This window comes from Ailuropoda melanoleuca, chromosome 5 (genome assembly GCF_002007445.2).
Source record: "Ailuropoda melanoleuca isolate Jingjing chromosome 5, ASM200744v2, whole genome shotgun sequence".
Lineage (NCBI taxonomy): Eukaryota > Metazoa > Chordata > Mammalia > Carnivora > Ursidae > Ailuropoda > Ailuropoda melanoleuca.
Window position 1 is genome coordinate 114,505,378 of NC_048222.1, and position 19,556 is coordinate 114,524,933.

At 43.9% G+C, this 19,556-nt stretch overlaps 1 long non-coding RNA gene across 1 annotated transcript in view; it reads right to left on the bottom strand.

Annotated features, from left to right (window-relative positions):
• Positions 1-3,576: 3,576 nt before the first annotated feature.
• LOC117802426 overlaps positions 3,577-19,556 on the bottom strand; it is a 59,589-nt gene continuing 43,609 nt past the window's right edge. Inside the window, exons 3-4 of the long non-coding RNA XR_004625832.1 lie at positions 6,098-6,256; positions 3,577-4,938 (exon numbers count right to left, since the gene is read on the bottom strand). This is a non-coding gene — a long non-coding RNA (uncharacterized LOC117802426). The remainder of the gene's footprint in view (positions 4,939-6,097; positions 6,257-19,556) is intronic.

The window sequence follows — 19,556 nt, forward strand, 5'->3', positions numbered from 1 at the left end:
TCCAGAGCCATAAAGGTGAAAAGAGTGTCTTATTACTTACAGCAAACCTTTTTCAACTTTACCTGAGTTTATGTTAATGACGTGACTTTTAGAAAGCCCATAAGGATGGGAGCTGGTTGCCAGGAAAACCAACCCTGTGATTGGAGGGTTAGAACTTTCAGACACATACACACACACACACACACACACACACACACACACACACACACCCCTCCAGAGAGGAAAGAGACTGGAGCTTGAATCAATCACCAATGGCCAGTGAATCAATCACTCATCCCTACCTAATGAAGCTTCATAAAAACCTAAAAGGGTAGGGTTCAGAGAGCCCCTAGTGTGGTGGACACATGAAGGTGTGGGGACAGTGGCTCCCTGGAAGGGCATGCGGAAGGTCCTCGCTCCTTCCCAAATGCCTTGCCCTGTGCACCTCTCCCATCCGGCTGTTCCTGAGTTCTATCCTTTCATAATACACTGGTAAGCTAGCAAAGAAACAGTTTCCCTGAGTTCTTAGAGTTCTGCTCTAGAAAATCAACCCAGTGGGAGGGGTGATTGTTGCAACCTCCGATGTATAGTCGCGAGGTCAAAGGCACAGGTGATAATCTAGACTTGCAATTGGCATCTGCCATGACCTTCCTGTGGGATCCGACGTGATCTAGTAGGGTCAGCGCTGAATCGAATGATAGGCCCCCCAGGCAGTGTTGCAGAATTGATCGGTGTGGGAGCAGAGAAATATGGAGGAGGGGGCTCCTTTACAGTGCGACGCAGGGAGACGTTCCGCAGGCAGCTTTTAGGCATCTCAATCAAAAACATTTCAGAATTGTGGAGGAAGCCAGGGTAGGCTGGAGAATGAATGGGAGTGAGAAAATGGATGCACATATGCCTCTCCTTTTCTAGAAGTGGAATGTGAAAAGGCGAGAGACAGGGTCGTGACCACTGAGTTGCTGCACTCCGCGTCCAAGCCCATGCTCAGCCCTGCAGCCCAGCCACCGCACACTCATCGTGTCTACAGGAGCCCCTAACGAAGGACACCTTGCCAGCACCCAGCACGCCATCCCCCACACGCCTAGCGCCATGCCAGCTACACACGAGTAAAGGTTTTGGTAGAGTTTTAGGGAGAGAAATAGAAAGGACAGGCCTGCAAACGTGGAAAGAAGAGGAAAGAGTTGTGCTATGGACAGAATTGTGTCGCCCAAAGTCCATTACTTTGAAGCCTCACCCCCGTTGTGACTGTGTTTGGAGACAGAGCCTTTATGGAGGTGAGTAAGGTTAGATGAGGTCATGAGGACGGGGCCCTGACCCACTAAGACTGGTGTCCTTGGAAGAGGAGGAAGAGACACAGGAGTGCACACACACAGAGAGGCCGCGGGAGGACACAGTGAGAAGGTGGCTGTCTGCAGGCCAGCAAGAAAGGCTTTACCAGAAACTAGCTCTGCCACCATCTTGATCTTAGACTTCCAGCTTCCAGAAGCGTGAGAAAATTAATTTCCATTGTTGAAGTCACCCAGCCTGTGGTATTTCATTATAATAGCCCAAGCCAACTACTACAGGAAAATAACAGGAACAACAACAACAATAAAAAACAATAACTTTTTAAAATAAATAAACAAGGGGCACCTGGGTGGCTCAGCAGGGTAAGCATCTGCCTTTGGCTGGGGTCATGATCCCGGGGTCCTGGGATGGAGCCCCACATTGGGCTCCCTGCTCAGCCCAGAGCCTGCTTCTCCCTCTGCCTCTGCCACTCCCCCTGCTTGTGCTCTCTCTCTCACTCATTCTGTGTCAAATAAATAAAATATTTTTTAAAAATAAAATAAAATAAATAAAGAAAACATAATAATAAAGTGGGGAGGTCGGTCTAGGATACAGAACCCGGATTTCTCTTCACAGGTTTTCACAGGTCTGGCTCTAGTTGGCATAACTGGAGGAAAAGGGAGAAGGGGAGAACGAAACACACGGATTGTCACAACAGGACACTGGCTCCTCCCTCCCCCGGGCCACCCCGCCCACCTCCCTCCACCCCTGTTTGCAGGCCTCCACTCCCTGGATTTCTGGGTCGGGCCGTCAGACTGAGGCAAATACTCCAACAAAGGCAATTGTTCGCGTTGGGAGCCCTCTGCCTTTGTCTCGGGTCACTTTGCAGTGTTCTCAAAGGTTCGCTTCGTTTTTTTAAATCGCCCAGTTTAGACGACAAAAGTTCCACGGTGGGAGTTGCAGATTTTTTTCCCCCTCTGATCTATGCCGGGATCAAAAGCAGCTTGAGCCCTTCCTGTTGTTACGGACCCACGGAGAGCCGCCCTGCAGCCCCAGGCCTGGCCGCGCTCCGCGCCGCGCCCGGGATGAGGGAGGGCCCGCCGGAGGTTTGCAGGACTGCACCCAGCGCGCACCTTGCGTCCCCGCCGCCGCCGTACAATTGACCCGAAGCGCCGCAGCGCTCGCGAATCCAACCCCCCCTTGCTAACCTTAGGGGGAGAACCGCATTAATTAAACAGTTGTGCAGCTCAAAGGCTTCTTTTCAGCTGCAGCGCTCACGTGTCAGCCCTCTTTCGCAGGTCTCGGCTGCCAAGGGGAGCCTGTTTAAACAAGGCTAATTTCCAGCCTGCTTTGCAATGCAAATGCTTACAAGAGCTTCCCGGCTTGCTCCTTAGAATTAGATGGAATAAAGACACTTTGGAGGGATATGGTTTGGTTTGTTTCCAGCCTTTTCCTCTTCTGGCTAAAACCAATTTCTCCAGATCGGTCCTCAGTTCAGAGTTTATAGCATAAGGAAAATGCCTTTATGCCACAGGGTGAACAGTTTAAAATGGGAACCGTGTCTTAAATGTATTTAAGATAGTGTGTTATAAACGGGTCTCTTAAAACCTGTTAGCCCTGAAAAGGTTATTTGGATGCGCACAATTCCAGGCTCGTTGGGCTTCTGTTCCTCAGTAAGGCGTCTTACTTCCAGAGGCCCACAAGAGGCCAAGGTGCTCTTAGCATTGCTGTGTCAGGCCATGTGCCTGCCAAGCACACAGTAAGCCCTGACTAAATAATTTCTTTGGTGAGTTAGTTACGTGCGGTTGCATTAATCTCTTATCTCAGACTAAAATGTTGGTTTGGCCATTTTGTAAATCTTGGTCACAAATGAGCCTTGTCCCTACATTTGTTGCCTCGTTAGCAATTCAAACAAACACAAAATGTTACGATGTGCTAGATGATGTTCTTTTCTGGTTAATTTAGTTTTTTTTTTATTGAATGAATCCCTATACTATGCCCAAGATTGCCCCTCTTCTGATAGTTCTGGGCGCAGTTCTCAAACTCTTAAGCATGATGGAGGAGGCACACCTTTTTTGCTTCTGGAGCTCAGAAACATCGTTTTGGGGGAAATGAAAGACGGTAAGAGGCAGCAGTAGAGTGGCCCAAAGGAGTGCAGCCTGGACAGGCGCTATGTTCTCGCTCACGGCCGCCGCATTAGCCTGGGGCTCGCGCCTGCCTTGAGAAGCCTCCAGTCTGAGGAAACACGCAAGGAAAGCATCACAAGATAAAGTGATAATGATGGACATTTTCAGAGCTTTTCTATTTATTAAATGTCACCACTTGGTTGGCCCAGAAGCAACTGACAAAGCAGGCAGGCTGTAGCAGATGCCAGTACTTGGATGAGCCCGTCTTCAGCCTCAGAGCCCTGTGGCCCTGGCAGCCTCGCTCCTCGCTTCTCGTTCCAGGCAGGAGGCAGCTGAGCGGACCAAAGGTGCTGTAGGGCATGTGGTGACCAGGGCCGGTTGGAGAGGGGCTGCTCAGCCTCCCACAGCACATTACCCGAGGCCCCATGCCAGGCCTCTTGGCTGCATTTCCAGGAACAGCTGCCTCCTTACCATTCCAAGAACCACCCCCACCCCCCACCCCGCCAAAAAGGCAGGTTATCGAAAAGGTCACTAGCGAAAGCCTGTTGTCCTTTGTCACAGTTCAAGTCCGATCAGTGTTGCATGCTCAGTCACCAGCTATGTGGAGAGCACGGCCACGGCAGACAATGGGAATGGGCAGAAAGCCAGCCCTTCTGGCAGGACTTCTAATGCTCAAATACAAGGGCGGCCATATCCCCAGGAAGCCCCTCTGGTTAGAGGCATGAAGCCTTCCTGTAAATCCATCTCAGAGGACAATTCATCTTGGCCAAGTCCCTCCGAGATAGGCCTATGGGGAGTCGTAACTGTTAGTGCAGCAGAAAGGCCCTGGCTTCAGCTGGCTTGTTATCTCACCCCCAGCCACTTTGTTGCAAGCAAATAGCATCAGCCCTTCCGAAAACCTTGAGAAGGAGTCAAGCAAAGGGAGCCCAAGCTGTCCTCCCTCTCTGTGTGTCCCGGTCTGAAAGAAGTGAAGCCGGCAGAACAGAGAGAAGGAGGCGCTGTGCAAGCTGCTTTTCTCCATCCCACCCCAGTCCATGCTCCGTCCTTCTCCCTCCTGTCGGTCCCCTGCCCCCCCACCAAGAGGTGTCTTCTGGAATTAGCTGCCTTTCATCTCTGTCCCCTCCACTAGGCTCTGTGGGATGTAGTACGGTGCTGGGCTAAGATTACAAAGAGAAGCAAGAGAATTCAAAGAGAATTCAATTCAAGGAGGGGACAACATTCCCTTGACTGAGCCAAGCGGCTGTGTTTCCCCCCTGACCAAGACAGACTTCCCTTTCCCATCAGCTTTTCTAAACACTCCAAACGGACTTCTCCTGACCTCCCTTTTCTTAGAGCATTTTCATTAGAAAACTTGTAAATTCTTTCTCTGCCCCTTTGAGGTGTACATAAATCCTTTTTAAAGCCTCTTGCCAATGTTACAGCCTAGGAATGCCTTTCTCTAGGACCTAGGGACCATCTCTTTAAAATGCAATCATCAAAGGAGAGAACTCCTCTATCTCCAGTCTCTGTGGGAGGGCAGGGGGCCGACTTCAGCGGGATCTCTTGCTCCAAGTTGTAAAACTACCTCCTGTCATAAAATAGGAGAAGTTTATTAGCAAACACAAATGGACTAGGACCCCCCCACACACACACACACCCCATCTCCCACCAACATCCTCTCGTACTTTGCCACTAGCTCACCCCAGTCTTTAAAAACCCTCCCCTCCTCTGGGGCAGGGCAATTGAGTTCAGACTGAGTTGTTCCAGCCTCTCTCCTTTTTGCAATAGTCTTGCATAAAGTTTTCCTTGCCCGTTTAACTTCGTCTGGTGCGATCTTTGCATTGACACCCCTCTCTTCACCCTCCAAAAGCCACCTCAACCCTTTGCAGCAGTGGCTGTCAGTCTTTCGTGTGTTTCTGAATTATCTGGAGGGCTTGTTAGAACACGGTTTCTGAACCAGCAGGCCTGGGGTGGGGTTTGATACATTTCCAAGAAGTCTCCAGATAAGACATGGCTGGTCTAGAGACCATACTTCAGCCTGTTTTTTGCACAGACTGTCCTAAGCTTCTGAGGCCCTTGGAATTAATGGAGTTTCCGGTACCCCTCCCATAAGGAGGTCATTTCTGGAACTGATGGAGGTGCGTTCTTCCCCACAATCTTTTCCCTCTCTCCCTTTATAATACTTCTCCTCCTTTATTCTCTGACTCCTCCTTCCCCCCTTCTCCCACCAGGTCATAGCAGTTCTCTTCCCATAGGCCTTCCTCTCCACCTCCCCCACCACAAATAGCAGCCTGCTACTCTTTAGGGTAGCCCTTAATCTTTCCATCTTCAAGGCTGTAGTTGTTTTTGTTTGTTTTTAACCACCAAATCCTTCTCAGAGCCCCCTTGGCACTCTGCTTCCCTGGGGATGGGGGAGGGGGCTTCCCTCATATTCCCCGGTTACCTAGCAACGTGTCTCCTTGCTGACAAGTCACCGCCCCTGCAGAGATGCCAGCTAATGTGCACACAACAAAGGGAAAGTGACACCACCACTCCAGTTCCCCCCTTGGAAGGCCTCCCTGTTCATTAGTACTGTGATAAGTGGCTTGCTATGGGCAGCCCCCCACCCCCATCGCCCCCTCCCTGATTAAGCCAGCCACACTGCTCCTCCTGGGGATCTTGGAGAGATGGCAGTTTGTCAAGCTCCTGAGACACTGGGTATGTACTAGAAATTTCAGATTAATCCCTAATTACATCCAGCCCATCACCTTTGTAATAGAAGCCATGATAGCCTTTTCCTTGTCATTTTCTAGTCAGCAGGGCCGTATGGAGAGCTGTATCCATATTCATGCCTGTGTTTTCTATTTTGCGATTCCATCCTCTCATTACACTTCAAAATGAAGGGCTCTTCCTTTCTTCTGCAAAATCTTTATGAAAGAAGCTGTTTGTTCAATACCTTTCAAGCTCCCCACCCCCGCCCACGCCCTGTCACTACCACCACCATCCCTTGTTCCTTCTCTACACATTCATGAATTAACTGCCCTGGGCCCAGAGTTGGCCACTGACTTTCCTTTATCACAGAAGACACAGATGCCCTCACGTGGCACTTGTATAGTGACAAATTGGTCAGTCCTGGACCACTCGAGGAAGGGAGGTATCTCAACCTCACTCTCTATAATCCTGAAAGGGACAAGAGAATAGGAAAGAAGGAAGGGAGAGAGCTAGAAAGAGGAAAAAATGAATTCCTCTCTAAAAAAAAGGCATTCGTGGCAGTAATACTTGGAACAGAGAAGAGTGATAAATTGCCCAGATGCCCGATAAGCGAATGCGCAATCAGTATACACAACAGAAGATCCTTAGATTGACTTTATGGATGATTGGTCATGTGTATAGACCACGGCCATCATAGAGATAAATAGCTATTATATATTTAAGTGTGCACAATGCCTGCAACATCTAAATACATGTGACATTTATTTATATATACAGCAATTCGGGGGAAAAAACGCAAGAGAGTTTGGATACACTGGTTCAAAATGCATGCAAAATATATGTGACTGTTCAGAAAAATTAGAATATGTGAGAAGATATGAATAGGAGAGAGCTGCACTGTCAATATGGTAGCGCTAGCCACATGTAGCTATCAATAGTACTAGAAATATGGCTAGTCTGAATTGAGATGTGTCATGAGTATAGAAGAGGAGTCAAAGACGGGATGAAAACATACATATCTCATTAATTATTTTTATGGGATTACATGTTGAAATGTTTATACTTTTAATATATTGGGTTACATAAAATAGATGGTTAAAATTAATTCCACTTGGCTTTTTTTTACTTTTTAGTGTGGTTACCAGAGAATTTTAAATTACCTTGTATTTCTGTTGGGCAGTGCTAGCTTATAGTTTAATGTTTATTAGGTCCTTTTTTCCTATAAAATTGCTAAACTTCTTGTTTTGTTTGCATTTATAAGGTGGATGAGTTATGGGATATCGAGTGATTTAAAAGCAATATTTCCACAAAGACCAGTCTAGGGCTGGTGTTCTGGGTCCTATAATAGACTATAGACAAACAATGGAAATTGTGGCCTCCTTAGGAAGATGGGGAAAAGTGAGGTGCGGAGAAAGGGAAAGAAAGCATGGCGAGGGAAGGATGAGGGCCACATACTTCAGAAGTGATAGGATCATTGCAAAAACTAAATGTATGGCCCGGCGAAAAGAGTAGATACCCTCCTTCTAAAATGTCATTTGTCACTCTTTGTTCCCAGACCATCTCTTTCCCACTGGCCTGTCAGCTTCATCTCTTGGATTTGAGAAATGTCCTTCTATTAATTGTCCACAGAGAAAGAACATATTCATTAAGCTATGAGTCAATTCTGTATTGCAGTGTGGAATTTATTATTTTGATCAGTTATGTGTTTGACTCCATTGTCAGCATTCTTCCCATCAGGACTGTTTGCTGACCACAGATTTTAATGAGGGGGTGGGTGGGGGTGGTAGCGTGCCGAGCAGAGCAGCAGCGGTGCTAAGGATGAGGACAGAGGCATGGCAGTGCCACAGGGTAAAGGGACACGGCAGAGCCATGAGATGAACTCGCCTACAATAACCAGTTTTAGCCACCACTAGTCATGGGGGTGTGACCGGGATGTTCTACTAGCCGGAAGAATCTCAGGTCTCAGAAGCCATCTGGGAGAGAAGGAGATAAAGAACCTAGATAGAGTCATCATTGCAGAGACTCTCCAGACTTAAGAGGGAACAGTCCTTGTATTCAGGTCTGATCCTGCTGGTGGCTGCCTCGTAGACCTCTCTTACTACAATGGAAAAATGCCCCCCAAATTAACCTATGGTCACAGAAGCCCGTTAAACTTGGAAGGAATTTTTTTTTAAGAGAAAAAATCGTGATATAACACACTCTTTCTTAAGAAAACAAAATCGTTATTTAATTACTGTGTTTTGTTTGTACAACAAACATTAATTGAACTCCTGCCAGGTACCGTTCATCCATTGGATAAATCGTGAGCCCCTATGATGCAGAATATTGTGCAGTTGAGACCCTAGACCCTGAAGGTTGCCTGGGTTCAAATCCTGGCTCTATTACTTCCTATCTGGATGACCCTGGACAAATGACCTCAGCTCTCTGAGCCTTTTTCATCATCTGTAATGGGGAGTAATGATACAATGTTGTTGTGACAATTAAATAAGTGAACACATACCAAATACTTAATACAGGAAAAGCACTAGCCAGAGTAGACGATGTAAGTGTATTTGCTACTGCATGCTAGCCAGCGTGTGCTAGGGATACAAAGATGGCACAACACAATCTTTGCCCTCAAGGAGACTCCATGTAGTGGACTTTCACACATATTACTTAATTTAATCTTCACAATCAGCCCATGAGTTAACATCGTTAATCTGAGGCTGAAGTAGATTAAATTACCTGCCTGGGATCACACAACTAATAAATAAGGGGTGTGATTTGGGATGTCTGGGTGGCTCAGTCAGTTAAGTGTCTGCCTTCGCCTCGGGTCCTGATCCCAGGGTCCTGGGACTGAATCCCGCATCGGGCTTCTTGCTCAGCAGGGAACCTGTTTCTCCCTTTGCCTGTGGCTCCCCCTGCTTGTGCGTTCTCTCTCTCTCTGTCTCTCTCTGACAAATAAATAAATAAAAACCTTTAAAATAAATAAATAAATAAATAAGGGGTGTGATTTAGAGATAGTTGTTCTGACCCTAGGTGCATTGCTCTTTGCTCAATAGTATGCTGTCTTTCCAGTCTCCAAGAAGCCAGGTCTTAGCTCAGTCTACGAAGCAGAAGGCTCTAGTCCCAATAGCATCATAGAGATCTTTTATTTGCTGTAGTATTAGTTAGGGTGTCTGGGAAAGCAAGTAACAGCAAGTCCTAACTGAATTTGGTCTCCACATTAAAAAAAAATTAATTGTCCTACATTTTTGAAAGTCTCAGTGTAGGTTTCTTCAGGGTTTGACAGTTTAATGATATTATGAAGGACACAGAGTCACTCTCTCTCTGCTCTCAATGTGTCGGCCTTGTGCCAGGGTCACAACATGGCCACCACGCTCCCAGGCAGCCTATACAGATACAACAGCTTCTGAAAGAAGAGAAGACACCTTCTCCAGAAAATGTCCCAAGCTCTGCACATGACTTATTAGGTCAGGAGCCCATTCTTAAAGCAGTCACTGATGAGGAAAATGGGATTATCATGATTGGCTCACTGAAATCATCATTTACTCCTGGAGGGAAAATAGGATACCGTCACATAGCATGTGAAGCCCCTTCACGTGAAGGGGGGTGGACACAACCACAAAATCAGAGCTCCTGCCGTTATTACAAAGGCAGTCGACAGTGTCTGCTACAACTGACATCAGGTAACATTTATCATTTATCGAGTACATTACATTAACAGCTACTAGAGTTCTCATCTCAATTTAGAAAAATCCAAAATCAGGGCCCCTGGGTGGCTCAGTCCTTAAGCGTCTGCCTTTGGCTCAGGGCGTGATCCTGGCGTTCTGGGATCGAGCCCTGCATCAGGCTCCTCAGCTGGAGCCTGCTTCTTCCTCTCCCACTCCCCCTGCTTGTGTTCCCTCTCTCGCTGGCTGTCTCTCTCTGTCACATAAATAAATAAAATCTTTAAAAAAAAAAATCCAAAATCCAGGTAGACTGTAGAGAAGGTAAACAGGGATGTCTGTCACACCTAAGTGATGATATTTTTACAGTTTTTTCCAAACCCTTTTTATTTTGAGAGCTTGGTTGGAGTCATCAAGACATCCAAGTTGTCCCAATCAGTTCAAAACTTTTAAAAACATTTTTTGTGAGTGTTTCTCTTTGGGACATGCTTTTTCTCTTTTTTTTTTTAACAAAAAAAAAGGGGGGGGCCAAAGTAGTAAAATTTGCAGAGAGATGTGTAGTAACCAAAGGGGAACGGTATCCTTCCTAGGAGATAGGATTGTATGGGATTCCTGGATCTTTTTTGTATCTGATTGTTAAGGTCTTGACAGCTTTTCAATTGAGGAGTACTGTCATGTCTGTTAAACTAATTGTAGCTGTTCACTCCACTATATAATTTTACAACATTTCAGCTTCAAATAGAATGGCTTCAATAAACATAAAGCAGACTGACACATCCCAGATTTCTGCAGTTTATTTTACACCAAGAAATTACATTTAGAGATTTCCAGACACATGCTATAAATGAAAATTCAACAGGAAGTTTCTTTCACTTCCTCTAGATCTGACCTACATTTCAAAAATATACGAGTGGGCTATAACCAGGAATTTCTTCTCTTGCAACCATTATTCACACTGTCTTTTCCGAAGATCTTTTTTTCTCCTCAGTGACTTTAATGGCCATTGAGGGAACTGTAGACATTGGGAATCTCTACGGAGCCCTAAGTGAAATGGCAAACCTTATCAGTAGGGATGGCCAAATTATATAGCTCGGGGCTACCGGCATCTATCAGATTAACCAGAAAAGTCATATCTCTGTGCCCTTAGCATGGAAGAGAGGAAACGCATGGCTTTTACATCTATATAACCTTAGATCTTTTTGGTATGAGCAGCCATTTGGTGGCTCTATCTTTTCCAGATCATACGCCACCCACTTACCCACTCTAAAGGAGTGGTGTGGCGATGCTTTAGATCCAGTAGGGGTAACATTGCTTTTTAGAGAACGGTGCCATATAAATGCAAGACCTAGTTAAAAATGAGCCGAGGCTCATGTAACACTAAGTTACATGTATTTGATTGTACTCTAGGCTGCAGTATAAACATGGAACATTTCCACATCTCCTCTACCTGCCGTCTTAAGAGTTCTGGAACTCAGAACACGAGTCTGGGGTTGTCCCTAGATAGTTGTATGTGACTTTGTGCTTGGCAAAATATGGGCTTCCTTGAGGCTTTTTGCCATTTCGGAGCAACTTTCACGAGACAGGTGGGTAAGATGCTTCTACCAGAGCCACTGCTCTGTCAGTGTCCCAGGCAATCTGCCAGGGGACATGGAGGGAGGGGGGAGCACAGTTAAGCACTAAGTGTTTCAGTTCAGTTTAAAGATCTGAAGTTGAGCAGCAATATACAGAGTGAGAAAGTTATGGGCACTTCAGTCTTTAGCAGAAATATAAAACTCAAATGCATCCAGGGGTCAGACAGGTCTTATAAATTGTCAAGTGGCAAAACTAAAACAATACAAGTGATAAGGACTGGGGTAAATAGGAGAGTATAAATTCTGCTTATGGGCATTCACTTTTTTTTTTAAGATTTTATTTATTTATTTGACAGAGAAAGAGATGGAGCACAAGCAGGGGGAGTGGCAAGCAGAGGGAGAGGGTGAAGCAGGCTCCTCACAGAGCAAGGAGCCCGATGTGGGGCTCCATCCCAGGCCCCCAGGATCATGACCTGAGCCGAAGGCAGACGCTTAGCCGACAGAGCCACCCAGGCGCCCTGATTTCTGTAATTTGGAAATCACTATAAAAGGATCTTTTCTTAGCTCGTATATGTGCGTGATCAAACACTGACTGACATTGATGTAAAAAAAAAAAAACCACAAAAAACAAAAAACAAAAAGAAACAACCTTATGAAAATCGTTGCCACTGCCTTGATTTCTACCTCGCAAATATAGGCATGAGCATACTAGCAGGCAGTTCAAGATGCTGGCAAAGTAAGATCCCGAATTCACCTCCTCTATGGACAGGACAAATCGACAGCTACATATGGAAAAAATTCCCTCTAAAAAAGACTTGAAAACTACCTGAACAAGCTTGTCCATGACAAAGGATAAAAGGGCAATGGCAGACTGGTGGCAGAGGCAGTGACACCATCTCACCAGCGTGGCAGCTGGAGCCAAGAGGCATCTCACAAACACAGAACTTGTCCCGGAGGGGCAGGGCTTTGTGCCCCACACCAGATACCCCAACACTTGGCCCCTGCCCCAAAGAGAAAACCCCTCAAAACATCTGGTTTTGAAAACCAACCAGGCCTACATCCAGGAAAACCACAGGGTGGCAGGGAACAGGGATTGCTTTTAAAGAGCTCACGGGCAGAATCACACGCCCTGGGATCCAGCACAGGAGCTGCGGTTTGAGAAGCACCTAGACTGTAAGTGAAGGAGACACATCCGCTCATCTGAAAGCATCAGCCAGAAGGGCAGGAGCCCGTTGGGATTCTATTGGACAGAGAAGCTGGTGGACGCCATTTTTAGTATTCTCCCTCTACCCTGGCTCTGGCAGATGCCATTTTGCTCTCTCCCTCTAATCTGCTGGCACCGGTGGGCACCCCCGCCCCCACATGCTGCTCCCTGGGCCCCCCCCCTCAGCCAGCCAGGCCAGCGCCCCACCTCTGTGCAGCACTCCACCACAGCCTTGTCAAAGCTGGGTAGGCAAGCGCCCTGTTCCCACACACCACGCCACGGTGGTCCCACCAAAGCCGGCTTTGAGCGCCTGGCTCTGGCGTCCAAGGGGGACGGCAGTTCTAAATCTACAAATCTGCAACAACCGGACTGAAGCCTCTAATCCGAATCATAGAGAGCAGCTGCACGGATTAAAAAAACAAGATCCATCCATGTGCTGCCTGCAAGAGACTCGCTTCAGATATAAGGACACACACAGACCAGCAAGAAGATACAACACTTGTAAATATTCATGCATCCAACTCAGGAGCACCTAAGTATAAAGAGCAAATACCAACAGACCTAAAGGGAGAAGTTGACGGCAGTACAGTAATACCGCTTTAATTTACTTCCCTGACTTTAGTTTACTGACTTTAACACTTCACTTACATCAATGGATAGATGACCCAGGCAAAAATTAATAAGGAAACATCGACTTCAATGACACATCAGACCAGATGGACCTAACAGACATATACAGAACATTCCATCCAAAAGCAACAGACTATACGTTCTCAAGGACACATGGAACAATCTCCAGGATAGATCGTATATTAGGACACAAAACAAGACTCAATAAATTCATTTTTGTTTTGTTGGGTTTTTTTTAAAGATTAATTAATGTATTTATTTGAGAGAGAGAGAAAGCACAAGATGGGGGAAGGGCAGAGGGAAAGGGACAAGCAGGCTCTTCACTGAGCAGGGAGGCTGATGTGGGGCTTGATCCCAGGACGCTGAGGTCACGACCTGAGCTGAAGGCAGACGCTCAACCAACTGAGCCCCCCCGGTTCTCCAAGACTCAATAAATTTAAGAGGATTGAAATCATATCGAGCATTTTTTCTGACCACCGTGGTATGACACTTGAAATGAGTTACAAAAAGAAAACTGGAAAAAATCACAAATAGGTGGAGATTTAGAAATATGCTACCAAACAACCGATGAGTCAATGAAGAAATCACAAACGACCTTGAGACGGACGAAAATGGAAATACAACCCCCCAAAATCTATGGCCTGCAGTAAGAAGCAAGTTCACAGTGATATAGGCCTTCCTCAAGAAACAAGAAAAACTTCCAATAAACAATCTCACACTACAGCTAAAGGAGAGAAAAAGAACAAATGAAGCCCACAATTAGTAGAAGGAAGGAAGGAATGAAGATCAAAGTGGAAAGAAACGGAGACTAAAAAGACAATAGAAAAGACTGAGGAAAGTAAGAGCTGGTTCTTTGAAAAGTTTAACAAAATCAACAAACCTTTAGCTAGACTCACTAAGAAAAAAGGGGAGGGTTCAAATAAATAAAATTTGAAATGAAAGAAAAGTTAAACTGATACCAAAGAAACACAAAGGATCATAAGAGACTACTATGACAGTTATATGCCAACAAATGGGGCAACCTAGAAGAAACAGATAAATTCCTAAAAACATACCATCTTCCAAGACTGAATCATGAAGAAACAGAAAATCTAAATAGACTGCTTGCTAGTAAGAAGTTCGAATCAGTAAAGAAACACCCAACACACAGAAGTCCAGGACTAGATGACTTCAATGGTGAATTCTACCAAACATTCAAAGAAGATTGAATACCTATGCTCCTCAAATTCTTCCAGAAAAAAAATGAAGAGAAATGAAAGCTTCCAAACTCATTTTACAAGGCCAGCAGTATCCTGAACCAAAACCAGACAAGGACACACAGGAAAAGGAGAAGGAGGAGGAGGAGGTGAAGGAGAAAAGGGAAGGAAGGAAGGAAGGAAGGAAGGAAGGAAGGAAGGAAGGAAGGAAGGAGAAAAATAAAAAAAGCAAGCAAGGACCAATATTCCTCAAGAACATAGATTGGGGGGCCGGGGGGGGGTGCCTGGGTGGCTCAGTTAACGGAGGACTTTTGATTTCCCATCAGGTCCATGACCTCAGGCTCCTGAGATATAACCGCCTCTACCCCGCCCCCCCCCGCTCTTTGGGGACTCTGCTTCTCTTCCTCTCCCTCTGTCCCTTCTCCTGCGCGCTCGCTCTCTCTCGAATAAATAAATAAAATCTTAAAAAAAAAAAAGGGAGAAAAAGGGAAAGAAAAAAAAGAACATAGATTCAAGCTGTTCACCTGCGCAGCGCCTAGAACAAAAGATGGACTGAGCGCCCCCGCCCGCCCGCCACCCACGGCCCGCCGCCACCATGCCCTTCTCCAACAGCCACAACACGCTGTTCTGCGACCTCAGTGGCCACAACAACCACACGGCCAAGGTGCTGAGCCCTGGGCTGTACGAGGAGCTGCGCGCCAAGAGCGTGCTCAGGGCCTTCAAGCCAAGGCTTGCCAGAGCTTCTGCCTGACCTGGCCGGCAGGTGCTCCGCACTGGGGGGCGCGGCAGGGGTAGGGCAGCAGCTGTATCCCACGTGGGGATACGCACTCAGTGGGGAGTCTGCTCGAGGATTCTCCCTCTCCCTATGCCCCTCTCCCCACTCCCACATGCACGCACATGTGCTCGCTCTCTCTAAAATAAGAAATATTTTTTAAAAAATAAAATTAAAAACATAAAATTAATCTGGTTTAAGGACAAAAAAAAAAAAAAAGCCTCAACCTATGTGGAATAGACCTCAGTATAATACAAGCTATATGTGGCAGGTCCACAGCTAGCATCCTACTTAAGAGTACAAAGCCAAAAGCTTTTCCCTTAAGATCAAGAACAAGACAAGGATGCCCACTTTCACCACTTTTATTCAACGTAGTATTGAAAGTTCTAGCCAGACAAATTAGGTAAGAAATAGAAATTTCTTTAAGAAAAAGAAGTAAATCATCCAAATTGGAAAGGAAGAATTAACACTATCACTATTCACAGACATCGTGATTTTATATATAGAAAACCCTAAAGACACCACCAAAAAAAAAAAAACTGCTAGAATAAACAATTCACAGTAAAGTTGCAGTATACAAAATCAATATACAAAAATCTGTTGTGTTTTTATATGCCAACAATGAACTGTTAGAAAAATGAAGAAAATGATACCCTTTACAATTGCATTAAAAAGAATAAAATACCTTGGAATAAATTTAACCAAGGAGGTGAAAGACCTGTACCCTAAACACTGATGAAAAAAATAGAAGAAACCACAAATAAATGGAAGATACACCATGCTCATGGATTAAAGGAATTAGTATTGTTAAAAAATGTCCACACTACCCAAAGCAATCAACAGATTCAATGCAAGCTTTATTAAAATTTCGATGACAATTTTTCACAGAAATAGAACAAGCGATCCTAAAATTTGTTTGGAACCACAAAAAATCCTGAACAGCCTAAGCAACCCTAAGAAAGAAAAGAACAAAGCTGGAGGCATCATGCTCCCTGATCTCAAACTCCAACATACTTACAAACTTAAAGTAACCAAACCGTACGGTATTGGCATAAAATAGGCACATGGATCAATGAACAGAATATAGAACCCAGAAACTCATGCAGATATGGTCAATTAAATTACAGCAAAGGAGGCAAGAATATACAATGGGGAAAGGACACTCTCTTTCATAAATGGTGCTGGGGAAATTGGACAACCACATGCAAAAGAATGAAACTGGATCACTTTCTTACACTATATACAAAAATAAACTCCAAATGGATTAAAGACTTGAATGTAAGACGAGAAACCATAAAACTCCTAGAAGAAAATGTAAATGGTAAGCTCCTTGACATTGGTCTTAGCAATATCTTTTTGAATCCGACTCCAGAAACAATGGCAACAAAAGCAAAATAAACAAATGGGACTATATCAAATTTTAAAGCTTCTGCACAGTGAGGAAAACCATCAACAAAATAAAAAGGCAACTTACTGAAAGGAAGAAGATGTTTGCAAACCATATAACCAATGAGAGGTTAATGTCCAAAATATATAAAGAACTCATATAACTCAATTAACAACAAAATAAATCCAATCAGAAAACGGGCAGAGGACCTGCATAGACATGCTTACAAAGAAGACATACAGATGGCCACTAGCACGTGAAAAGATGGTCAATATCGTTAATCATCGGGGAGATGCAAATCAAAACCACAATGAGCTATCACCTCACATCTATCAGAATGGCCATGATCAATAAGACAAAAAGTAAAATGTGTTCATGAGGACGTGGAGAAAAGGGAACTCTTGTGCACTGCTGGTGGGAATGTAAATTGGTGCAGCCACTGTGGAAAACAGTATAGAGATTCCTCAAAAAATTCAAAATAGAATTACCATATGATTCAGCAATTCCACTTCTGGGTTTTTGGTCCGAAAAAAAACAAAACACTAATTTGCAAAGATATATGCACCTTTATGTTCATTTCAGCATTGTTTACAATAGCTAAGATGTGGAAACAACCTAAATGTTCATCAGTGAATGAATGGCTAAAGAAAATATGATATATACATATATATACAGTGGAATACTACTCAATTATAAAAAAGAATGAAATCTTGCCATTTGCAACAACACAGACAGATCTCAAGGGTGTTACCCTAAGCGAAATAAGTCAGACAGAAAAAGACAAATACCATATGATTTATTTTATATCTGGAATCGGAAAAGCAAAACAAATGGACAAATAAAACAAACCTTATAGATACAGAGAACAGATCAGTGGTTGCCAAAGTGGGGGGGGGGATTGGTTGGTGGGGAAATGAGTGAAGGGGAGTAAGAGGTAAAAACTTCCAATTATAAAATAAATAAGTCATGTAATGGAATGTACAGCATGGGGATGGTAGTCAATAATATTGTATTGCAAATTTGAAAGTTGCTAAGAAAATAAATCTTAAAAGTTCTCATCATAAGAAAATAAATGTAAGTTTGTATGGTGACGGGTCATAAATATACTTAATATGGTGGTTGTTTCACAATGAATACAAATGTCAAAGCATTATGTTATACACTCAAAACTAATAGAATGTTGTATCTCAATTATACTTTAATGTTTTAAAGATGAGTAAATTAGTGTCACCCTTCTCAAGCTCAAATTCCTCTTTCACAATTATCTTAGTAAAAAACAATTAGTATACATGGTGTGAAAGTTAAACAAACATTTGTCCCTGCAACGAAGGCTTACATTACTCTCCTCTACTCAAATACCATTCGGCATTTCTAGGGCCCTCGAATAAAAAGAATGTCTTTTCTTTCCTCTCTTTCTTTCTTTTGACTTTTTCTCTTCTTCCTTCCTTTTGTCTCCTTTAATTCAAAAGTAAGTATTGAGCGTCAGGGAGACAGAGACAGGCACGTGCCCTGGCCTCACAGAGTTCCCAATCCAGGGAAGGGTTAAAACCAAAAGGATGCTCAGCCCAGACAGTTCTGTCCCTGCCAATTTAGCTCCTTTTTTTTTTTTTGGTAACAATTGACATATCAAAATATTTCTCACAAGCCATTCAATAAATATTTTATGTCAAGACAGAAGCTTCTGAAGTGAAAACAAAACACACCCAAAAAGCCCTCAATACTTCTCAGGTATTATCATGCTGATTTCACTGGAAGATAATTTGCATGACAGCCAAGGCCAGAGAACAAAGTGTTTGGCTTTATTTTTCATTAGCTTCTCCTCTGAGTCTCTAGGCCAGTCACTTATGTTTATCTTGCCCGTGAGTTTCATAGATGCCCTTTGGATTGAGTCAACACATGAATGTAGATCAGATATGGGGGGAGGAATACCTGTTTTCATCTAATGTTCAAATAGTTGAGACCAAGTGTATAATATTGGTTACAGTTTCCAGGAACTTGATATCTCCGTTTGAGTCCTCTGCTTAGTGAACACTCGAAGGAGGCTACCGAGGGTGCTATGAATTCAATATCACCCTATAGATCGGAGGTGGCAAATACTAGACCGGCTTAAATTTCATTGAGAAATATTTACAAGTATAGAAAAAGGGGAATTGGAGAAGATTCCAAAGAACTCCTTTTCCACCTTCAATATGTGTTCAAACACCACCCTCTCAATGAATCCTACCCACATACACCCACTCCCTGTCCGCATCACCCTTGCTCTATTACCTTTTTTGTATTATACTTAACACCTTCCAACATACTTTATGATTGGCTTATTTAATATGTTTAGAGTGTTAATCATTGGTTGTTTTATTTTCCTGGCCCCTACTCCATCCCCCACTGTAAGGTAAATCTCTAAAAGAACAGAGTGTTTATCTGTTTTGCTTATTGATGTATACTAAGCCCAATAAATAAATATCTAAGGATTGATTGATTGGTGTATTCAACACCTGCTTCTTTTCATGGTAAAAATCCTCAACAAACTAGAAATAGAAGGGAGCTCCCTCAGCCTAATAAAAGGCATCTATGAAAAACCCGCAGCTAACATCATCCTTAGTGGTAAAAAACTACATGCTTTCCCTCCAAGATCAGGAATAAGACAAGAATGTTCTTGCCACTTCTACTCAACATTGTACCGTAGGTTCTAGCCAGAACAACTAGGCAAGAAAGTAAAATAAAAGTTGGAAAAGAAGAAATAGAACTCTCTCTGTTTGCAGATGACAGAACCTTGTATACAGTAAATCCTAAATAATCCACCTGAAAAAACTGTTAGAGCTAATAAGTGAGTGGCAAAGTTGCAAGAAACAATATCAATATACAAAAATCAACTGGATTTCTGTATACTAACAATGAACAACCCAAAAGTGAAATTAAGAAAACAAAATTCTGTTTACAATCACACCAAAAAAATAAAATATTGAGAAACAAATTTAGCAAAAGAAATGCAAGATGTGTACACCGCAAACTATAAGGCATCACTGAAAAAATTAAAGAAGACCAAAGTAAGTGGAAAAACGTCCTGAGTTCATGGATTGGAAGATGATACTGTCAGGATGGCAACACTCC